Consider the following 25556-nt stretch of genomic DNA (forward strand, 5'->3'; position numbering starts at 1 on the left):
GTTCACAGGTGTGTGTGTGTATGTGAGAGTGCAGCCTATTGATCGTCAACCTGACATTCAAATACTTGCAAAATGCCACCTACATTTTTCTGTATTGCCAATAATTATTGAAAGGTAGTACCTGAAAGTTGATATGGCTATAGAAAAAGACATGGGAACTTCAACACTGTTGAAGAAATGGTTTCATTTACATAGGACAAAAAATCTTGCCATGTAACCTATATCAAAACAAATAATGTGGATGGAAATAAAAGTAAGACATTATTAAATTTCAGGGGTGAAGAATCTGGAAAAAGTTTTAAAACTTCTGTGAGAGGGACAATGCCTATAGCTATGTACCGATAAAAATTTGCTTATGATTTAGTAGCCATGGACTTATCTGGTCGTAAACTTCTTTAACCCCCAGGGTTAAAAAACCCTGATAACAAATAATGCGAGACGACAATCCCAGTAAACGGCGAATAAAATACTTTAACATGCTTTTTTCTAAATATTTGCTGTTTGACTTTTTGGAATAAACATCTCAATTCTCCATGTTTTGTTTATGTATAAAAACTGTCTTCATAAGACAATTTCTCCAACCACAGGTTGTATGCATGAGAGTGCTAGTGACTGTTTGGGGACACTCACCGTGCCTTGTTGTTTTAAGTGTTTTTCTAACGTTTATTTATTTTTTGAGAGACAGAGCATGAACAGGGGAGGGGCAGAGAGAGAGGGAGTGACAGATTCCAAAGCAGGGTCCTGGCTCTGAGCTGTCAGCACAGAGCCCAACATGGGGCATGGGGCATGGGGCATGGTGCTCGAACTCACGAACCGTGAGATCATGACCTGAGCCGAAGTCAGAGGCTTAACTGACTGAGCCACCCAGGCGCCCCTCTCTGGGCCTTTTTATATTCATTATTTTGTTTAATACTCATGGTGATCCAATTATTTCTCTCTTTGTATAGATCAAAATATTGAATTTTTGAATTTTTTTAATGTTTATTTATTTTTGAGAGAGAGAGAGAGACAGAGTGCAAGTGGGGGAGCGGCAGAGAAAGAGAAACACACACGGAATCCAAAGCAGGCTCCAGGCTCTGAGCTGTCAGCACAGAGCCCGATGCAGGGCTCGAACTCACAAATCATGAGTTCATGACCTGAGACAAAGTTAGACATTTAACCAACTGAGCCAACCAGGCACCCCAAAAATACTGAACTTTTAGTGTATGTAAATCACAAGTTTACACATCTTGTTAGTGTTGGGATTCCTGAGCCAAGTCCGTGTTCTTAACCAAAGTCCGTGTTCTTAACCATTCTGTGGAATTGCATTCCAGTAAAAGGCAGTGACATGAATATATCTAAATTTTAGTAGAAGAAACACAGTATTTGGAGTCAGATAAATCTTGGGGTTTTTTAAGTGTTTATTTATTTATTTTGAAAGAGAGAGAGCATGCAAGTGGAGGAGGGGTGGGGGGCAGGGGGGAGAATCCCAAGCAGGCTCCACACAGAGCCTGATGCAGGACTTGATCTCATGAACCATAAGATCACGACCTGAGCTGAAATCAAGAGTCAGACGCCTAAGCGACTGAGCCACCCAAGCACTCCTGATAAATCTTCTTTTGTTCCAAATTATATGCACCTTGAGCTCACAAATTTTATTTTATTTTATTTTATTTTATTATTTCATTTAATTTATCACAGCAGAAACCACAACATGAAATCTACCCTCTCAACATTTTAAGTGTACAATACAGTATTGTTGACTACAGGAACAATATTGGACAGCACGTCTCCAGAATTTATTCATCTTGCTTAACTAAAACTCTGTGCCCATTGGCTTCTAGACAATGAGCTTATTAATGTTTAATGATCTTATTAATGTTAATGATCTTTTTAATCTCCCTGAGCTTCAGACAGGGAAAACAAGTCAGAAAATTATTTAGAAAATTATACAACTCGGCATATTCACAGCCAACTTAAAAACTCAGTATTTAAACAACCCGCTCCCCTCCAACACCTTTCCCAAACATGCCAAAAGGAGTTGAGACTCGAGGTGAGAGAAAATACTGACATTCTGTTTATATGGTTTTCAACCACATACATTATAATATCACAATTTCCCAAACTGTGCTCCACAAGCCATGAGAGTTTCTTGAAATATTTCTTGAACTACATTAATATTTTAAGAGGCCAAATGAATATAGGAAATTCTATGCTCCATTTAACTCTTCTTTGGAGGATCACAATGCATATTAAAACATCAAACTCATTTCTCAGAAGTCCCACAATAAAGAAACTGAGTTAATGTTTTCAACTTATTTTCTCAGGGATCAAATTTTAATTTTTTAATAAAGAATAACAGTTAACATCTTTACCTGTCACTCGTGTTCTGAGGAAGGTATTTTGGTAAATGGTACTTTTCATACATACCTTTTTTGGCATTCTGTGTGTCAACTTCAGAATAACTAAAATGGCAGTTACTTTATTTTTAAAATAGAAAAATTCAAGAATCTGCTTCATGGATATTTTAAGGGCTAACTAGGGAAAATTCATTATGAACAGTGGGTCCTCAGAAAAGACATAGCCCATTATTGCTGCTTCTGGGTGATTTATAAGCAGTGCTTGGCTGGCTCAAGGAAAAGAATAAGGCTGAGCTTGTATTTGTGTCCACAGATGTATTTTGGTCACAGATTCCAATAACCCATCCAATACTGAATCACAAAAAGATGATTTTGTTGGGTTTTCATCTAATTCCCCTGAGTCACCATGATATTTTCTAGGAAATAATAGGAATTTTATTCTTGGAGATAGCTTTAACATCTTTTAAATACAGTTTAAATTAGATTGTATTTTAATTCTAAGTGTTGTTAGCACAAATACTTTATACTTTATAATTGTTGTTCTATTATTCTGACTTAACTATAGTTTCCTATGGAAAAAATTAAGTAAGGTATTTTATAATATTCCTTTCTGGGCAGTATTTAAATTTCTTTGAGAAATAGGAATTTTCATTATTCATTTTTGAAAGACAGAGAGAGACAGAGCATGAGTGGGGGAGGGGCAGAGAGAGAGGGAGGCACAGAATCTGAAGCAGGCTCCAGGCTCCCAGCTGTCAGCACAGAGCCCGGTGTGGGGCTGGAACTCCCAGACCATGAGATCATGACGTGAACTGAAGTCAGACGCTTAACTGAGACACCTAGGTGACTCTCAAATCCATATTTCTTTAATTACATTGTCTTTGTTGCCGAGAAGCTCACTGTTAAGATAATTAATTAAATGATGTGATCATTCATAAAATATTTGAGTTCCTCATGTGTTCTAGCACTGAGATAACTATTGAAAATAGAGAGCAAAATTAAGTTTTGTCTGCTTTTATTAAGTCTACAACCTACTTATAATAGCAGATATAAATAAATAATGAAAACATTAATAAGAATAGGTACATAGTGAGCTGTAAACTTATAATTGGGTAATTTGACTTATTCAGGGAGATCCACCAGATCTCCAAGAGGAGGTAATAACTGAGTTCGCGCCTTCAAAATGAAAGATTATTAGATAAAGATGAGGCAATGAGCATTTCAGCTTGTGGTAACAGCATGTACAAAGGCCCTGTGGTGGAAGGGAATATGGCATATTTTAGAACTATAAAAGTCCAAAGTGTCTATAGTGGAGAGAGAGAGAAATCCTGGTACAGATGAGGCTAGAGAAAAAGTAAATAACAAATTATGTAGGGTTATGTTGGCCATATTAAGACATGTTCTTTATTCCCCAAATAATGGGAAACCATTGAAATATTTTAAACATGATCAGATGGGCATTTTGAAATGATCACTTCAGCTACAATGCAGACAATAGACTGAAAATACACATGAGTGGATGTCAGTGAAGTGCTGTTCAGAGAAAGGATCATAGTTTGCATCAGGATAATGGTGTTGCAGATAGAAAGAAGTGCAGGGACTCAAGGCATATTTAAGATGTAAAGTCAAAATTTCCTCTTGATAATGAAAGAGGATGAAGGCACTAAGGGAGAAAGAATTATCAAGGTTGACTTAAAGGACTCTTAATATTGCGTTCTAAGGAAATAAGAGTTTGTAAGATGACTGCATTGATTTGAGGGTTAAGCCTTTTGGTAAATTAAGAAGGTGTAGCTACACTCTATACTTGGCTAGAAAGCAAGGTATGTGTTTCACTAAAAGACCATGGTCATAAGAGACAAAAAAGACTTGGGTTCAGGTGCCTAAGTGGCTCAGTTGGTTAAGCATCTGACTCTTGATTTTGGCTCAGGTCATGAGCTCATGGTTTGTGAGTGTGAATTCAAGTCCTGCACTGATCCCTGCTTGGGATTCTCTCTCCCTCTCTCCCTGGCCCTCCCCTGCTCATGCTTGCTTGCTCTCTCTCTCTCTCTCAAAATAAATAAATAAACTTAAAAAAATATTGGGCTTGGGGCGCCTGGGTGGCGCAGTCGGTTAAGCGTCCGACTTCAGCCAGGTCACGATCTCGCGGTCCGTGAGTTCGAGCCCCGCGTCAGGCTCTGGGCTGATGGCTCGGAGCCTGGAGCCTGTTTCCGATTCTGTGTCTCCCTCTCTCTCTGCCCCTCCCCCGTTCATGCTCTGTCTCTCTCTGTCCCAAAAATAAATAAAAAACGTTGAAAAAAAAAATTAAAAAAAAAATACTGGGCTCACATCTTTTTTTTTTTTTTTTTTTTACCTTTTAATGACCTTTACATCAGTTTGGTCTATTTTAAATTCAAGATGGTATTGCTGATCTCATGGGACTTTTCTAACTATGAAATGGGATCTAGTATTAATTGTCTCCTACTCAATGGTTTGAGGACATGTGGTTGAAGACACAACCTGGAAGTCTAATTAAAAGTGAACGTTCCTGGAGGTCACTCTAGAACCACTCAATCATGCCTAGGAAACTGCATGATTAATTCTCTCAATGGCTCTTAAAAGGATTAAAGTTTGAGATACACTCACGAAGTACAGGCTGAATAGATTTTTATTTCATTATTCATCTAAAGTTAAAATCTAAAATCTAAATCTAAAAACATCAAAAAGCAATCATCTCCTCCTTAGAGAATACTCACCCTTTATGTTGAGGTCTGACTGGCTTGCAGTGTTTGTTAATGTGTTTGGGTCACATACGAATTTTTAACAAAAAGCTTTAAAAAATGGTCTTAGTTCTAATGTGACCGATTTCCTAAACTATGTCTCATATTGGAAACAGATGTTTGTAAAAAAAAAAAATACTGCCTAAGGACATTTTAACACCTTGCATGATCCTTTCATTTCATTTGTATTATTTTTTAAAAAATTGATTCAGCTTTTCACTTTTTAGTGTATTTTGGTGTATGTTCAACACTAAAAGTACATGAATATGGTAAAATGTTATTCACTCAACCTCTTTCCTTAGCAGAACATAAGATATGATAGTAGAAGAGAGCTATGGTTTGTTTTATATCTAATATACATTGTTGAGATCAGGCAGAATTTCTACCTCTGGTTTAAATAAATGTGAACTATCTATTAGCTCTTTTGGACAAAGCATGTAATATATTCTAGATTCAGCTGTGATGTAGTTGGAAAAATAAGAGGATTGTATAAAAAACAATCTAGTGAAAAAATGCAGAATGTCATTAATGAATAATTCACTGGATGAGCATATAGCAGATTGGACACTGTAGAAGAAAAGCCCATTGAATTTAAAGACACATCAATAGGATTATACAAACTAAATAATAGAGAGAAATATGATTTTAAAAAGCAGAACTTTATAACATAGAAAGTAAAAAATAATAGAGAAAATTTTGAAAGGTAAGAGTTACTTTTTTGAAAATATTAACAAAAATTTTTAAATCCTAATACATATGACATTAGAAAACATTGAGAAGAAACACACTCTTTTGTTGGCAGTGAAAGGGGAGACATCACCACAGATCCTATAGATATTAAAAGATAAAAGAGTTGTGTAGGAAGCTTTATGGTGATACATTTGACAGCTTAGATGAAATAAACAAATTCTTTGAAAAATGCAACTTATCAAAACTGACTCAATAATCAGAAATCCAAATAGTCCTATATCTGATTTTTTTAAATAGAATTTTTATATAAAACCTCCTCCCCAAGGAAAACTTTGGTCCTAGGGAGTTTCACTGTTTTCATATCAAACACCTAAGGAAGATTAACATCAATTCTAGATAAATTATTTCAGAAAATAGAGCATTAGAGAACATTTCTGAACTAATTTTAAGAGTCCAGAAAAATTTGGATACCCAATCTGACAAGCATATTACAAGCAAGGAGAACTAAGACCAATATCTCTTGTGAACACAGATGAAAATGTTTTTAACTAAATATTTGAAAATATAACATGCAGCAATAACTTTAAAACATAGTATATCACAATTACACCAGAATTATTCCAGTGATGCAAAATTTGTTAAATATTCCAATTTCAATTAATGCAATCTACCAAATAACAGAGGAAAAAAAACCCACAAAGATATCAGATGACCATCTCAATGGCTGAAGGAAAAACATCTTTTTAAATGTTTATTTATTTTTGAGAGAGAGAGAGTGTGTGCGCATGCACGCGCGCATCAGTGGGGGAGGGGCAGAGAGTGAGAGACAGGATCCCAAGTGGGCTCTGCACTAACAGCAGAGAGCCCAATGGGATGCTCCAACTCATGAACTGTGAGATCATGACCTGAACTGAAGCCAACGCTTAGGTGATTGACCCACCCAGGCACCCCAAGGAAAAGCACTTTTTTTTAAATTTTATTTTTTATTTTTTAAAATTTACATCCACATTAGTTAGCATATAGTGAAACAATGATTTCAGGAGCAGATTCCTTAATGCCCCTTACTCATTTAGCCCTTCCCGCCCCCACAACCCCTCCCGTAACCCTCAGTTCTCCATATTTATGAGTCTCTTCTGTTTTGTCCCCCTCCCTGTTTTTATATTATTTTTGTTTCCCTTCCCTTATGTTCCTTACAATCCTCTTTCTCCGCATCCTCACCAACATCTGTTGTTGCCTGAGTTGTGAATGTTAGCCATTCTGACAGGTGTAAGGTGGTATCTCATTGTGGTTTTGATTTGTATTTCCCTGATGATGAGTGATGTTGAGCATTTTTTCACGTGTCAGTTGGCCATCTGGATGTCTTCCAAGGAAAAGCACTTTTAAAGCTCTTCCTCTACCCATTATAAAATATCTGAGCAAAGATCAATAAAAACAAACTTTATCAGTTTTATAAAGAGGATCTATCAAAACAATCATAACATCGTACTTAACAGGGAAGAGATGGAGTGTTTTTCCCTACAAGATTGAGGGGGCGGGGGGGGGGGGGAAGGTGCCTATTTGCACTACTTCTATTCAACTATACTATAGGTCCTAGCCAGTATAATAAGGCAAGAAAAGAAATAAAAGGCACAGGGACTGGAAAGACAGAATTACAACTGCCTTTGTTCACAAATGAAATGATCTTTGTGTGAAGAAAATTCTTTGATATATACAAAAAAGCTAACAATAGGCAAAATTATCAATATCATAGATTTCAAGGTAAATATACCAAAAAGTCAAATGTGTGTCTATATAAGCAGTGGCCAATTGGAAAACAAATTTTTAAAATGTCATTCAGAATTGCATCAAAAAGTATAAAATATTTAGAGAGAAAATTTCAAGGATCGATGCAAGACAAGTACCCTGGAAACTATAAAAAATGTTGAGAGAAATTTACAAAGACCTAAATAAATGAAGACATACACCATGCTTGTGAATTGTGAGACTAAATATTATGAAGAGGTCATTTCTTCTCAAATTGATCTTCCCAGATTCAGTTCAGTACCAGTCAAAATCCCATGAAATTTTTGCAGCAATTGACAAGCTGATCACAAAGTTTATATGGAAAAGATAGGCTCTAGAATAACAGAAAGAAAGAAAGAAAGAAAGAAAGAAAGAAAGAAAGAAAGAAAGAAAGAAAGAAAGAAAGAAAGGGAAAGAGAAGGAAGGAAGGAAGGAAGGAAGGAAGGAAGGAAGGAAGGAAGGAAGGAAGGAAGGAAAAGAAAGAATAAAGTTGGAGATCTTATACTACCAGATTTCAAAAACTCATATGAAACTACAGTATCAAGACAGTGTGGAATTTTATCTTAATGAAACAAAACAGTTTAGAAATAGACCTGAACATATATAGTTAATTTATCTTTGTAAAAGTATACAGGTATACCCATATGGAAAAATAAGATATCCCAATCCTCACTATGCAAAATATATAAAAATTAACGTGAAATAGATGCTAGACTAAAATGTAGAAACAAAAGCTGTAAAATTTCTAACAACAACAAAAAACAGGGACAAAATGTTTGCAAGACTAGGGTAGGCAAATATTGATAGGACATAGAAGGCACATAGCATAGAAGAAAATGATAAATTGGAATTCTCCAAAATTAAAAACTGTCACTCATCCAAAACACTTTTTTTTTAGTTTATTTATTTTGAGAGAGAGAGAGCATGCTCATGAGCAGAGGAGAGTCAGAGAGAGAGGGAGAGAGAGAATCCCAAGCAGGCTCTGTGCTATCAGCAAGGAGCCTAACACAGGGCTTGATCTCACCAACCATGAGATCATGACCTGAGCCAAAATCTAGAGTCGGATGCTTAACCAGCTGAGCCACCCAGGTGCCCCCCAAAGCACTCTTAACAAAGTAAGAAAACATACCATTGACTCACAAAAGGCACAAATACAAGGCAAATATCTGACAAAGGATTATATTCAAAATATGCAAAGAACTCACAAATCAATAGTAGAAGGAATGACGCCTCAGTTTAAAACAAAATGTGCAAAAGTTGAAAGAATGACTTATCAAAAGAGTATATATGGATGACCCCTAAGTACACAAAAAGGTACTCAACATTGTTAATAATCTAGAAAATGCATAGTAAAACAACAATGATAAAGTATTCTACAATAAGCAGAATAGCTAACTCGACAGCCCTGATAATATCGAACTTCAGTGAGGACATGAAGAAATGAGTGCAGAGGTTAAAGTGTACAGTCATTTGCAAAACTTTTTTGACAGTTAGTTACACTAATCCTATGACCCAATAATTCCACCCTTGAGAAATGAAATATGTGCTGGTATGTCTATTATTAGGACAAAGGATGAACCAACTGGAAGATTATCATAAACTAAAGTATCACTCAGCAATGTAAAATGAACTACTGGTGAACTTCATAACATATATGAACCTCGAACCCTTTATGTTGAATGAAAGTAGCCAGTCCAAAAAATTTACTATATTTTATTTCATTTAGAGACATAAGAACAATAGGTGCCCACAGGAGTTTAGGATTGAATAGAAAAGGATGAAAAGAATATCATGAGCTGAAGGAAATCTTGATTGGTGAATTAATTAAACCGATGATCATATTTGTCAAACTAATTTGTAGACCTAATATTTATGCATTCAACTGTAGGTAACATGTACCTCGATGAAAAAGAAGAAAAGCATATTCCCAAAGCAGCACCAAGGCCAAGTTTATTTATGTTATGTTATGTTATGTTATGTTATGTTATGTTATGTTATGTTATGTTATGTTATGTTATGTTATGTTATGTTAAGGGGTGGGGGGAGAGGCAGAGAGAGAGAATCCCAAGCAGGCTTCACACTGTCAGCATAGAGCCCAATCCAGGACTTGAACTCACAAACTGTGATCATGACCTCATCTGAAACTGAGAGCCAGAAGTGTAACCAAATGAGCCACTTAGCACCCCCCAGTGTATTCTTATACATCAGCAACTAACTCATTTATTTAGATTATATACACACTTACAATCTTAAGAGCCAGCTTGGAGTATTATAGTAGAAAATTTGGTGACTGGCATTAAAGTACAATTTCTTACTTCCTTTCATGATATACTATGACTTGGTATGTTAAAAAACAAGAACAACAACTTGGGGCACCTGGGTGGCTCATTCAGTTAAGTGCCTTCAGTTCAAGTCATGATCTCAAAGTCCGTGAGTTCTAGTTCCTTATCAGGCTCTGTGCTGACAGCCCAGAGCCTAGAGTCAGCTTTGGATTCTCTATCTCCCTCTGTCTCTCTCTGCCCCTCTCTCCCACTTGTGTGCTCTCTCTCTCTTTCTCAAAAATAAATAAATTAATTAAACATTAAAAATTTAAAAAAAAAAAAACAAGCAAACAAAATGCCCCAAAACCTTGCAGATAGTAATATCTGAACAGTAATAAGTAATAAAAGTTTCTATTTGAAATAAAGAAGAAAACATTCTTAAGTCACCAATGGAGGTCATTAAATAGAATGAGGATTCTTCTTTAAGGGAAGAACTTCTGTGAACCCTGTGCAAAATTCATTTACTGCGATACACATGGCTTTTTCTAAGAGTGTCCGTAAATTTTATTCCATTCAGAATGATCTACAAACACCAAAAAAGATTAAGAAGCTCTGTTTAATGGCAAGAGCATCACCAAAAGAGAGTCACTGTTTATGGTAGAATATTATTGGTAAAGATCAACATTAATAATGAGATAAGAGTTAGCAACTTTATAATTTATAATGTGACTTATCCTTCTATAGTCCAATTTTTTGGTTTAAAGAGACAGCTACCCTAAATCAGCGATATTTTCAAATAGCTACATTGCTTTTAAGTTATAGTACATTTATATAGTACAAATTTTGTATTTCACATCAAGATGACAGGTTCAGACTTTCCTAAAATATCATGTAAGCTATCATTTCTGAAAATATAAACATGAATAGAAATAAAGTTGCCCTCCATTTTGTCTATGTTCAGTCAGAACTTGTCCTTTAAGGTTTAGTTGATACACTTAGTACTATTACAAATTTCTACTTTAGCCATTACCTGATCAGATTTTGCCAGTGGTTAGCCCTCCAACATTTATTAGTACAAAACCTAATGTCAAATACTGTACATATTTAAATACAGCATCAGTTACTTAGAGATTAAATACCTGTACGAAGAATGACAGCACTCTGGTGACCTTTTGAAGAGTGGACCCAGTTGCCTATACTGCAAAACTGATGATTCATTAAAACTCGATCTTCATGAAATATAAAGGAACACAGTCACCTGTTATTATATCTACTGAGCCTCATTTGAAGACAGGGATGCAACATCAGGGAACTGTGGGCAGCAAGGCTAGTACTGCTTAAGCTAATCATTGAAGGCTCTAATATTTTTAAGAACCAAACTTAAAAAAAAAATGTTTTTAAAGGTTACTTATAGAAGCTCATAATGTGGTTTGCAGATAAAGCGAATGAGTGATAGAAAGTGGTGCTATAAAGTTAAGGTGAATGCAGAAACCTCCTCACTGTAGGTAGGGAGAAATGTCAGTGTCTGCAATTTCTATAGACAGGTTTTTATTGCTGCCTTTAGGATCCAAGTTAAAGCACACAAACCATTAGACATTTAGAACTGAAAGCCTAAGATAGTCAACTCCTCATGCGCTGTATGTAATGCGGCCTGTAGTATAGTAGAAAGAGTAATGCTTGAAGTCAGAAGTGTGGAACACAATTCTTAAGTCAACATTAGTAGGAAATTCTGAGACAGGAATCTACTCTAGGTATTTCTTTTTCCCCACTCCTTCCTTAGATCTGAACCTTTGGAATCTTGGATAAGGCACTTAAGCAATATATCTTTTCAATAATTTTATCTGTAACATTTAGAAAATAAGTAGCCCCAGAGAATTGTGATGGGCATCAAATGAGACAATGTAGTGAATCATTTATAGGTACAATGGAATATTCAGACATTAGGCATCATTGTTTTTGTTACTGTTATCACTTTTCCATTGCTGGCCGTCCACCCTTCCACGTATTTACAGTAATACAATCTTCGGAGTAATTATTGATTGCATATTGGTAAATGGGTGCATTACCTGAGTTTATCTTCCATTTGCTCTCAAGAACAACTTTAGAATCATCTTGATTCTTTTATTCATATCTTGTATGGGATCTTTTGGCAGTCCTGTCAACGATGTTTCCAAAGTGCGTGCGAATTCCATCTTCCTCCACTTACCCGGTTACCAGTCTAGTGCCAACCACTACCGTATCTGCTCTGGATCACTGCTTCCCGTCTCATCTCTTCTCTATTCTCCGCGGCAATCCGGGCATTAGTCACACCGTTTTCTGCTGTTTTTCTTACACACCAAGCATCTTTCTCTCGTTGCGCTCAGAGCTGTGCATAGCTGACAGACATACTGCCTTACAGGCAGGTCTACCCCAACATTTGTTGGGCTTAGGGTAACTCACAGACCTCATGTCTAAATCACCGGCTAACAAGCTAACAAGAGTGTGTTGTGTTTTGTTAAATCCTCCAAATATGTCCTTATGTAGAGCAATAGGGTTTATGTGATTGCAGGTGGGCAAAGTATCAGATAATTGAATTTAATGTAATTACTGTTGCATGTCTCAGTGTTCCGGTTGAAGGGCTGGTGATGTTTAGATTGGTAATAGAATAAAGACATGCATATTTTATAAACATATAATGATTCCATGAATTTAATTTCCTTGCCTTCATTTTAGCAATACAATTCATTGTATTGTTGTACTCAGTGTGTTTGTCCAATTTGGAACAAATTCACAATAATGATTAAAAGGATCAAAATTAATATTTAATTGGTTTTGTTTAGAGTACATAATTTATTTAAAGTCGAGTTCGTTAACATAATAGTGTAGAAGTATACCATTTTTGAACATACTTAAAATACATAATATTGGAATATGCTTTTGTCAATATTGTAAACATTTAAATATAAATATCAGTAATATTATTTGTCATGTTTTTGAATAGTTAATTTTTAACTAAGATTATTAAAATTAGAAAGACAAAAGGCAAATAATAACTTACGGCTATCAATTTAAAATTAAAAATATATAACATCTTAATATATTCATATAAACATTTTTTATTTAAAAAATTTGTTTTTACTAAATATTAAATTCATATATTTAAATAAGTAGTAAATAACAAAATTACAACTTTTTCAATTCTAGAGTTTATAGAATGTCTATATCTCAATTCAAAAATTGGTATAAGACATATACATATTACATTAGACCTTCTACACATAGGTATACATATAGAGGTGATACAGGCATATACTGATACACATGAAGATGGATGCATGTGTATATGCATATGTAGCAAATACTATCCTGATTTGCAATATCCAGAAACAAAAGTTAAAAAACAAATAGCAAGAAAATAGACCAGGTGTTGTACTAAGACATGATTCCTTCTATGAAAGAATCTATACATTAAACTGAGCAGAATTTGGGGTGCCTGGGTGGCTCAGTCAGTTGAGCATCCAACTTTGGCTCAGGTCATGATCTCACAGTTCGTGGGTTTGGGCCCCACATCGGGCTCTGTGCTGACAGCTCGTAGGCCGCAGCCTGCTTCAAATTCTGTGTCTCCCTCTCTCTCTGCCCCTCCCCTGCTCATACTCTGCCTCTGTCTGTCTCTCAAAAATAAATAAATGTTAAAAAAAATTTAAACTGAGCAGAATTTGTATTTTTTCTTGCCTCAGTAAGTCAGTCGCCCAAATCTCCTATAGACTCCAAAACAGTGTCCACTTCAACATCAATGGTGGACAATGCCAAACCTCCACTGTAGTTTTTAGAGAACATAAGGCGAAGAGAGTTGAAGCCTTTTCCAGGGACCTGAATGACACTAGTCCCAAAGATGGGTGTTTAAGGTCAAAGCCAACATTGTGCTTGCACTAATGGATGTGAGATGACAAGTGCACCCAAGTATTTGTGTGCATTTTTAAAACAGATTTGTGTGTGTGCATTTGTGGGTGTGGGTGTGTGTTGTGATATGCAGTACCCTTAAAGTACCAAGTATTATCTAAATTCCTACAGTCAGACCATAGTACCTTCCTTGACTTCTAGTATAGATATAACGTCCTCTCTCTCTACTAATCACTTGCTATTACATCACCCTCTTTTCTCTTCTTGATAGTACTTCTCATGACTTACCTTATTACCTTGTAGTTATTACCTTACATGACCTTATGGTTCCCCCTGCTTATAATTGGACTTCTCTCCATAAAGAAGTCCTGTATAAAGGAGAATTTTTTCTGTGTTGCTCACCAAAATAACATTGATAAACCAGAGCTTTGCACATAGTAGGCTCTCAATAATTATTGATTGAATGCAGAAATAAACTATATATTTAACTCTAATTTATTGTGCATCAGGAAGAATTATCTTCTAAAATGAATCATTCTTTCCTCATGAATATGCTCTTCCCTTTTTCCCAGTTTTGAAATGTCATTTCCCACAAATACGGTCTTTCATTCTTCTGAAATGGTCATTAGAGTAAAACATGAAACAAGCCATTGTTCCTAGAAGTAGGGGAATATGAAATTGTCAGAATATGCTATGCAAGACATTGTGTAATGTTTTCTCCATGACATCTATAGTATATCACAAATTTTCACTCCTTAAAAATTAATTGGAATTGTTCTTTATACGTTCAAATGAGTAAAATGTAAAAGTTGTTAACGTCTTACTTTAGTCTTCAGAGAAAGAACTCTTCTTCTTCAGAAGTAAATTACTCATTTTGTTTCCCTGACGCATCACAAAATCTTAGAGCAATACAATAAATTTCAGTAAGAGAGACCGCATTCCAAATCTGTGGTAGTTTGCATAAGAACAGATCAAAATCTACCTTTGTATTTATGTATGAAAAGGAGTTTGCTAAGTATGTAGCAAACAGGAGGTTTTGAAAAACAGCTGGTTTCACACACTTAATAGCAATTTTGTACAGCACGATAATATGCTAACTTTTAAGATATTTACCTATTTCCAGTGCAAATCTGTCCAGGCCACATCTGGAAAATTTAGTCATTCATCTCTAATATTGTTTGCATCTGAGAGTGTTAACAAACTTGCCTAAGTAAGAAAGGATTGCCATACACTCTAAGCCATAAATGCAACTTGGCTGTTATATACACACACTCGTGCACGTGCACATGTGCACTAACACACACACACAGAGTGATTTTTTTCCTTTGTGAGAAGGGACTGTTCATATCCTCAGATCATTTTATATTATAAGAGAAAATATGCTATCTCCAGAAATAATGAGAGGTTAGCTTTTGAGAGATTTTTCTCCACTTTTTAAGTTCATTAGGTAAGTAGAAAGGACATGATTAAAACAGGAGTTTTAAAGTTTTAGATACACAATACATTCACACAGATATATACAGAAACACACACATACGTGCAGAATTTATTTTTCATCAACCTAGCTAATAATAATTTTCAGTAAATATAGCCATCTTCTTCAAGAATGGGCCCCATGCTTAAAACCCCCCAAATTTAAAAATTAGTAAGATCCTGGCATATAGTACCTGATTAAAATTATAACATAAATGGACATATGTCTATGCTAAATATTTAATCTTTCTGAAAACCAAATGTAGTTTAATAAAAACTGGATTTGAAATATCAGGAAGCACTCACATTTTTGTTCTCGTTGGTGCTGGCGAAGTGCCATGATACCACCCATTTTCATCTTCGTAGCTGTAGATGCACTGGCCCGGTGCATACATAAACCCACGCTTAGAAAAAACTCAAGCATGTATGTTATTTAGAACGTTTATACTCCTGGCCCGCCAGAGGCGAAGCATAGCAAAGGCGTGGAGTTCACTCGTACTTTTCTATGCTTCCCTTTGGAGCTATTCAGTTAGATACTAACTCAGACATTCACTGAGAACATTATGCGGCAAATATAAGACTAAGTGCTAAGAAAACAAAATTGATATCTTTTCTGATTTAAAGGAGTTCACATTATAATGGGCTTAAAAATATGTAAACAGCATGTCAACTATACTTCGATAAAAAATAAATAAAGATGACTTCAAGTGTGTATACACACAGGGGCGCCTGGGTGGCGCAGTCGGTTAAGCGTCCGACTTCAGCCAGGTCACGATCTCGCGGTCCGTGAGTTCGAGCCCCGCGTCGGGCTCTGGGCTGACGGCTCGGAGCCTGGAGCCTGTTTCCGATTCTGTGTCTCCCTCTCTCTCTGCCCCTCCCCCGCTCATGCTCTGTCTCTCTCTGTCCCAAAAATAAAAATAAATAAATAAATAAAAATAATGAAGTGTGTATACACACATATATAGGTACACACACATATATATACAAATAATGAATATTTAGTGCAGAATAATGAATATTTAATACAGAATAATGAATATTTAATACAGAAATGTTTGGTTACTGTATATATGATAATAAATGGCTTTGCCACTTTACCAAAATGAGTTCACAAACTTCGGTCTTTCTGATATTTGCTCTTTTTGAATATATGACTATTATGTATTTATTATTTTTCAATAGGTGAATCTAGCATGTCTCCCTAATTATTGAAAAAGAAACCTTTTATGAGACTCTTGTATAGAAACTTCTATCTTTTGCAATAAGGAAGGTGACCTTACAAATAAATGCAGTGAAACGCAGTGTTATACAGTTATGGCCAAATACTACCACCAAATACTGTGATCAGTCACGTCTCCAAATCTGAGACCTGCTCTCTCTAGGTTAGAAAAGGAAAGGTTAGCAATATCAGAGAAGTGCTAAAGACTCCTGTCATCCAACTGGCCCTTCTGCCTGATTTGATCAGAAGTTGGAGAGGAATTGAAAAGGGAAGGTTTTTTTCTCACTATGTAATTCAGTGCCACCTTTATTTTGAGTTTGTTCTCTCTGGGTTTTTTTGTCCCTGTTTTCTCTTACCCTGTCTTTCTGTAGGTCACTTGCATATTTTCTAGAATTTCATTTTGATTTGTCTTTAATGCTTGTGAGTGCGTATTTTACACTCAAAATACCGTACCTTTTTCGTGGTTGCTCTGGGTGTTACATTACATCACATCACATTATATACAATTGATCACAGTCTATTTCAGTCCTCATTTCACCTGTGAAGTATAGAAGTATCTGTGAAGTATAGAAATCTTACCACGCTTTACTTTCCTCCCATTAGTAAAATAGTTTTCATAAATATTTCCTCTATAAACATTCAGAGCCACATCAGTGTTACGTTTGCTTCAAATGGCATAATTCAGAAAACGTAATTTAGAAATTCAAAAGGAAAAAAAAGTCTATCGTATTCACACATATTTCTGCTTACTGTGTTCCTTCTTCCTTTCAACGTGTCTTTTTCATGGTTTTCTTTCTGTTTAGATACCTTCCCTTCATCATTCTCTTTGGACAGGTCCATTGGTAACAACATCTCTTAGTTCTCATTTATCTGAGGGTGTCTTGATTTCCGCTTCATTTCTGAAGGGTATTTTCACTGAATCTAGGATTCTTCAGCATTTGGATAAATATGGTGCCACTTTTTCCTAACCTTTATGTTTCCTGATGAGAAATGGACTGTCATTGTAATGATTTTTCCCCTAAAGAAAGGCATTGCTTTTCTCTGTCTGCCTTCACAATTTTTTTGTGTGTTCAGTTTTAAGAGGTTTCATTATGTGTTTGAGAATGGATTTCCTTGGGATCCCCCCCCACCCCATTTAGAGCTTCTCAAGTCTGTAGGTGTATCTCATGCCAAATTTGAGAAACTTTCAGCCATTATTTCTTTGAGTACTTTTTCAGCTGTGTTCTTGTAGTCTTTCCGTGTGAGACTCCAGTGACACAAATGCTGTATCTTTTTTTTTTTTTTTTTTTTTTTTTTTTGGTAGTCCCAGGGGTCCCTGAGGCTCTGTTCATTTTCTTCTCACTCTGTTTTCTCCCTGTTGTTCGGATTGGGTGATTTCTATTGTTCTATCATTTAGCTCCCCAGTTCTTTTCCTCTGTCCTCTCTATTTTACTGTGGATCCCATCCACCGATATTTTTATTTGGGTTATTGTTTATTTTAGTTCTAATATTTCCCTTTGGTTTTTCTTTATTTAATGTATTCCTTTGCTGAGATTTCAATTTTGAAAATTTGTCTCAAGCATATTTATAATTGCTTGTTCAAGCACTGTGATGGCTGTTTTCAAATCTTTGTCACATAGTTCTAACATCTGTGTCATCTCTAAATGGGCATCTACTAATTGTCTTCTCGTTTGGCTTGAGATCCTCCTGGTTCTTAATGTGCTAGGTAATTTTACTGAATTCCAGAAATGTTTAAATTATGAGACTCTGGATCTCTTCAAACTTTGTTTTACCTGGCATTTCATGATATTGCCCCAACTACCGAAGGTAAAGAGGATGCCATATTGTTCCTTCCTGGTGGAGACAGAAATCCAGAGTCCTTACTCTGCCTCACACACAAAAAGGAGGATTCCTTATTACTGTTGGTTGGGGTGTTAGTTCTAGATACCCACATGGGCTGCACTGACACCACAGTGGTGGGTGCCTCACTAACACTGGGTGATAGTGACTAGGCTTCACTTGACACCATCCTGATGGCTAAGTGGAGGGGTACATAGTTATTATGGATGAGGGTGAAGAAAGTTCAGGTTCCCCAGCATTCACTGACACTGTCTACTCAGCATCTCTACTACCACACAGGGGGAGGTGTTGGGGTGCCTCATTAGAGCCTCACAAGGGTACATTTAGATCTAGATTTAGATTCTTTATTTTGTCTTTGCTGGCGTGGGTGGAGGAAGAACCTGAGATATTTTTCTGTGGTGTTTGGCTGTGGTGTTTGATTATTATCTAAAAGTTTTTTCTGTCCTGCTCATCTGCCTCTCTCCTGGTTCTTCGACTAAAGAGAGCAAGCCCTTCAGGGAGATCTTTTTGTGTCCTTATCCATCAGCATTCCCAGGTTACAGTTGTCTTAGTCTGGTCAGGATATCATGAAAGAGTACCATAGACTGGGTGGCTTATAAATAGCATAAACTCACTGCTCACCATTCCAAAGGCTGGGAAACCCAAGATCCAAGTACTAGCAGATAAGGTGTCTCATGAGAGTCCCCTTTCTGGTTCATAGATGGCTACCTTCTCACTATGTCCTCACCTGGTGGAAGGGGTGGGGGATCTCTCTGAGGTCTCTTTTATAAAGGCCCTGATGCCATTCATGGGGTTCCACTCTGACAACCTTGTCATCTCCCAAAGACCTTACACATCACACTGGGAGTTAGGATCACATTGGGAGTTAGGATTTCAACATATGATTTTGGGGGGAACCAAGCATCGTCTGTACTACCAGCTTCTTTGGTTCCAAGTGTAGGATACATGAGGCAAAGAGAAGACCGAGGGAACTCACCATTACATCTTTCCTTGGAACGATATCAAATTACTGTCATCTTCTCTCTGCCTCTCAGAATCATCTTGTGTCTGTTTTTATATAATGTCCAGGGATTTTAGTTACACTTAGTGAGATGAAGCAGAGGCCCAATTCATACTAGTGAACACCTTATTGGATGACACACAAAATTATCTCAAGTACCACTAGTACTTATATTCTGGCTTTGAACATATTTGTCTAAACTCTTTAATATGATTTACTCTTACCCATCATGTCTTTTAAATACTCTTTTGAAGTATTATATTATTTGGGCCTAGTTTCCATCTTTGAATTGATTTTCTTTTATGTATGTATGTATGTATTTATTTGTTTATTTATTTGAAAGAGAGAGAGAGAGAGAGCACATGAGTGTGGGAGGGGCAGAGGGAGAGGGAGAGAGAGAATCTTAAGCCCCAACATGGGGCTCCATCTCATGACAGTGAGATCATGACGTGAGTTGAAATCAAGAGTTGGATGTTTAACCAACTGAGCCACCCACGCACCCCTCTTCTTTGAACTTATTTTCTAAGCCCATAGAATAGCATTGTGAAAAGTATATTGAATTAGAACCAAACAAGCTGGATTTGTGTTTCATTTCTACCATTTACTAGTGGGTGGTCTTGAAGAATTTATTTAGCCACCTCTGCATGACAGCCTTCTTCTGTGCAATGGTTATATCAATATTTCCCGCTCCACAGATTTTTCTTGTGAGGTCAAAATGTAACAATGTATATGGAGGAGACATATGTCCTTGCAACATAACAGGGTGTTTCATAAATGCTTATGGAATCCGATGTCTTCAGAGCACGCTATTTACATGCCACTTCCCCCTTAAATGAATAGGATTACTTTTACTCCAGCTACTGAAAAGAAAGGTAAGAAGGTCTAAGTTGAAGTAGGGATGATCTAGATGGTAGAACTGAGTAAGTTACATAATTTTTGTGGTTAGCACCCTCAGGAAAAAATATGGGCCCAACTTCAGTTGACTAGTTCTAGCAGTCGAATTAAGCTGATACGCTGTAAAAAACACACAAACTCAGTGGCCTAAAACATTGAAGGTTTATCTCACACTGACTCATATTCTGTGCAAGGTGGCTGTCTTCCATGGGATGGTTCCAGTCACTGTGCCTCTATTCCACAGCAGCTCCCACACGTTGCCAAGGAAGACTAAGAGAGCACTAGCAATTAGTGTAGTAATTAAACGCTCTTTGCTCAGAAGTAATGTCACATACACTTAAATTTGCTTGTGCAAAATAAGTCACATGACCTGGTCTCAATATGCATGGAATTCCGTGCCTCTCTGTGGCTAAACGGAGGAGAGTTGCATTTGTTGGTGGGTGTTATCAATGCCTATCACATGGACCTTCCATACTAGGCCATTGTGAGGGATAAAAATGAATGATGTATCTGGTGCCTGGCTGACTCAGTCAGTAGAGCATGTGACTCTTGATCTCAAGGTTGTGAGTTCAAGCCCCACACCGGAGGTAGAGTTTACTTAAAAAAAAAAAATTATGTATATATGGCAGATATAGCAACTCAGTCCCTCCTTTTGTGTTCAGAGAAGCAGGACTTAGTAGGTCTGCAGCAGATACTTACTTTAGGGGAGACAGAAATCCTCTTCTGCTCCTGGAGGTGTAGGGGAATCTTGATTAATCTTCCAATCATGGTGATTGTTTGTCTTTGCTAATAATACTGAGAGACTCTTGCTACAGATTGCTAGAAAGTATTCACGGCTAAAAAACAACATGGTTTGGGGCACCTGGGTGGTTCAGTCGGTTAACCCTCTGACTTCGGCTCAGGTCATGATCTCATGGCTCATGGGTTCGAGTCCTGCATCAGGCTCTGTGCTGACAGCTCAGAGCCTGGAGCCTGCTTTGGATTCTGTGTCTCCCTCTCTTTCTGCCCCTCGCATGCTCACGCTCACTCTCTCTCAGAAATAAACATTTAAAAATAATTTTTAAAAAACATGTTTTTTTAAATAAAATAAAATTACAATATTTATTTAAAGTGACATAGCATTTATTCAACTTTAATATATTATAAACTTAAAGCAAATTGTGTATCCATTTTTATAAATTAACCTAGCAAAATATTATTACAATGACTACTAAGACCTTAAAAAGTACTTGTCAAAACAGCCTGCTTATGAGTTAAGACTTCTATCTAGAATTAAAATTTTTGGAAAATATAGTAACTGTGTTTTGGCTAGTTAGTGTTTTCTAATACATTGGAGCCATGACTAAATAAATACACTCTCCGTTAGTGGGCAGAAAGTATTGATTTGCCCTCAAGTAAACATTTTAAACCAGACTTCTTCCCTTCTAAACATGACTGAATTTGTATTACTTGTGGTATATTCGAAACTAGTAAACAGACTTTAATAGTATTTTATATTCCTTTAGTCAATTTGGGATCCCCATCACAAATGGGATTCAGTGGCTTACCTGTGCCTGCCGGGGTAGGGTAGGCACACGCTGAGCCAAGCAGTGTAGTGCGTGACCCTGGACAGCTAAGAACATCACAAGCCTGCTATGGCTCAGTCTCAGGTGGCTGGATGCCACCAGGCCCGCTAAAACCTTGGAGGACGCCGATGGCTCTCGGGGGGCACTAGTTAGCATGCCAGAGTCTCATTCTGTATTGAAATTAACCAGACAAATCGCTTCTCCAACTAACAGCAGTACAACACTACCCTCTCCTTCCCTTCTTCCTTTCTGACCTGGTGGTATGATGATGTGAAGCTGGGAGCTGTAGCACCCACTTTGAGATCTTGAGTGGGGAAGCTGAGGACAAAGTCTACCATGATGAGAATGGCAAAGCAAAGAGATGTTAGCAACGTGGGTCCTTGATGATTCTACCAAACCACTGAATTAACTGACCCCTATGTACAGACCATGTGGCTGTGTGAGATCACAATTTCTTCAACGTTGGAGTCACTTTCAGCCGAGTCTTCTCTTATTTGGGCAGCGTTTGGGAACATCTCATAAATTACTATATGTACATAAAAAGAATTACAGAAACATATATATATATATATATATATATATATATATAGAGAGAGAGAGAGAGAGAGAGAGAGAGAGAGAGAGAACTATAGGTATATAGATAGTATCAAAACATTCTGAATTAACGTATGGAGGTATACTGTGTTCTCAATCTTGCCTCAAATAATGACCAGGAAATTGCAGCGTCACCCTATCTCACTGTGTTTGGGAGTGCAGTCATTTCCTGTCCCCAAAGCTAAATAAACACTTTCATGGAAATTGATGGTGTTTTGTAAAGGAAAAGTCCACTGACAGTTCTGCCTTTATGAACTGTGCAAATCCAGAGGAGAAATTCTATCGCAGAGGCCAGTTGTTGACTGATTAGCAAGTGGTAACATCACTGTGTGAAAAAAGGGGCGGGTTGTTTTGTGCAGATCCCCAAGGCCTAAATCTTCTGGCACCACTAACTAGTGGTGCTCCTCCCTCAGACATTAGCTTTAACCTTCAGAAGGTTGATACTCCCAGTGGGTGAGCATTGACGTACGGCCGGAATGGCGTGTGAGATCAGTGCTGCACTTTTAATCATATTGGAATTTAACTTTAAGCTAAAGCCTCAATTAGGGGGATTAAAGGTAACTAACACATGCCTAACTTAAGTCATCTTTCCTTACACTCTCCTAATATAAGCAGAAAAATTTCTTATGTCAGGCTCTCTAAAAATCCACTCAGACGAGTGCTCATCAATTCTTCGGTTATTTATTAGACATTTATTAGGTGGAATGCTGGGTCCTTTAAATAAGACAGTAAGACCTGGCCCCAGCCCTCAGGGAGGTCACAAGCAGCCCACCAGATGTAGAGAGTAAAGGAAGATTACACAAGATAATACAAGAAGAGAAATGTCAAGGGTCTCAGCAGTGGAGTAAAGAAGAGAACATTTCAAATCTAGGCATGATATACTTGGGGAAATTAAGAAAAGTTTGTGCAGGCAGTGATCTTGAGATGGGTAATGAAGGAAAGACTTAATTTAAACCTAAGGAGTCACAAGGACACCTGGGTGGCTCAGTGGTTATGCATCTGACTCTTGATTCCAACTCAGGTTGTGATCTCACAGTTTGTGAGTTCAAGCCCTGCATTGGGCTCTGCACTGTATCAGCGCGGAGCCTATTTAGAAGTCTCCCTCCCTCTGTCTCTGCTCCTACCCTGTGTGCTCTCTCTCTCTCTCTCTCTCAAAATAAATAAATAATCTTAAAAAAATTAAACATAGAGCATTTTAACATCAGAACACAAATTAAGAACAAGAGACTCATATTCGAACCCAGATGGGTTTGCAACCTGACTTTGCTCTTAGTAACTGGACTTACTTTAGGAAGTGAGCTAGTCATTTGACTCTGTTTCTTCATCTTAAACATGGATATAATAATATTCACTTTATAGACTTAGTAGAATAGTACCTAGTTTTTATCTAAGATATATTAACTGTTATTATTATGATTTGTATCAAGTTTTCCTAAAGAGATGACATTTGAGATTGGTTCTTAAAGGAATTGTAACAAATGGAAATGTGAGTGAAGAGCATTATAAATGACTGAACAACTTATTTGAAGACCCAGAGAACTCAAAGAACGGGAGCCAGGGAGTGACAGTCTAACAGTAGATACGAGAGAACAGTGAGAGTTGACCCGCATCAGTGGCGCAATCTTCCTATCGTGCCTTCATTTTCTAAGGAGTTCTAATATTAGAAAAGAACTCAGAGAACAAACATGGAGGTCTCTTTTAGGTGCTGCACTTCACATGACATACATGCTGAGACTTTCTCCATCCACCACCTCTAGAACCACACAAGTACATACAGACGATGTCGTTAAGCAATTATTACAGCTCAGGTCGTGTTCAACTTTGTTATAGACTCAGTATCCTTCTCTACACAGCATGTGTGACAGCCACTAGCATTGAATTGGAGTTGAAACCTACTTATTCTCCTAGTTTGGTCTTGTTTCTTTGTTGGACCTTGAATATACTGAGAACTGGCAAAATTAAAATTTTTGAGCTGTGAAATTGAATGAGAGATGCGGTGGAAGAGGAGGTTGGAGAGATTTGAAGTTTGACTTGATTCACCAGTGCTGGCTTTGAAGGTGGAGATAAGGGACCAGGAGCCAAAGAATGTAAGTAGCTTCTCGAAGATGAGAATGGACCCCCATCTGGCAATCCTCAAGAAAATGGGGACTTCAGTCCTACATGAAACTGCATTCTTCCAACAACCTGAATGAGTTTGAAGTGGACTTACATACAGACCTTCCAGAAGCCCTGCTGATACCTTGGTATCAGTCTTGTTGAGACTCTAAGCAGAGAACTAGCTGACGCTTGCTTTGCCCAGAATTTGACCTGCAGAAACTGAAATGATAAATTTGCATTGTTTTAAGCCTCTAGGTACTTGGAAATTTCTTAGAATAACAATAGAAAATGAATATACAATTAATTGGCACTCTCTAGGAAATGTGTCCTAACTATCGAGTACTATGAGAAAATACCCCACCCCAGTATCCTCACACCACATCAGACAAGAAAGCATTCACTGAACACTTGAACGGGCAGAAAATTTGAGTTACCTCCAGTACAGAGGAAGGATTAATGTGCATGGAAGTTAGATTACGGAACTCATGGAGCTATGGAAGTCTCTTCTGTAATTGGAGCTTCATGGCATATGAACGCAGCTGCAATTTTCTAGTATAAAATTCCCAGCATCAGTTCTGAAGGAATGGGAAGCAGCAAACAAAGGAAGTAGAAAACCTAATTAGTAAGATTAATTATGATAAGACCCACAGTTAGTTTGGGGCTCTGTGTAGCTGTGGATGATAAGGATACAATGCATGAAACTATAGATAAATCCCCGTGTTCGTGAGAATGATTCTATAACAGATTTTTCCCAGCCTGGGGACACAAGAGCATGGAGGGAGGGATGGGATGGGATGACAAGAGCTGTGAATAATAATTCTATAGCTCATTTGCACTAGCTAGATGGCTAAGTTACAAGAACTCCAGCTGGCTTCCTCTTCTTGACCCTCATCAGTACTTCTAGCAGTCTCTGCTCCTACCAGACCACTGAGGGATCCAGACAGATAAATGTCACCTTGTGAGAAAAGGGGGAAGATGGCGGCATAGGAGGACGCTGGGCTCACCGCGCGTCCTGCCGATCACTTAGATTCCACCTACACCTGCCTAAAGAACCCAGAAAACCGCCAGAGGATTAGCAGAACGGAGTCTCCGGAGCCAAGCGCCGACGAGAGGCCCACGGAAGAGGGTAGGAAGGGCGGCGAGGCGGTGCGCGCTCCACAGACTGGCGGGA

The 25556-nt window shown here is 37.4% G+C and overlaps 1 long non-coding RNA gene across 1 annotated transcript in view; it reads left to right on the forward strand.

Moving 5' to 3' along the window:
• The window catches only part of LOC131494497 (uncharacterized), a 127840-nt gene extending 103987 nt beyond the window's left edge, over positions 1–23853 (forward strand). Inside the window, exon 5 of the long non-coding RNA XR_009253436.1 lies at positions 23755–23853. This is a non-coding gene — a long non-coding RNA (uncharacterized LOC131494497). The remainder of the gene's footprint in view (positions 1–23754) is intronic.
• Positions 23854–25556: the final 1703 nt, after the last annotated feature.

The sequence above is a fragment of the Neofelis nebulosa genome, chromosome 14 (assembly GCF_028018385.1).
Source record: "Neofelis nebulosa isolate mNeoNeb1 chromosome 14, mNeoNeb1.pri, whole genome shotgun sequence".
In the NCBI taxonomy this organism is placed as follows: Eukaryota; Metazoa; Chordata; class Mammalia; order Carnivora; family Felidae; genus Neofelis; species Neofelis nebulosa.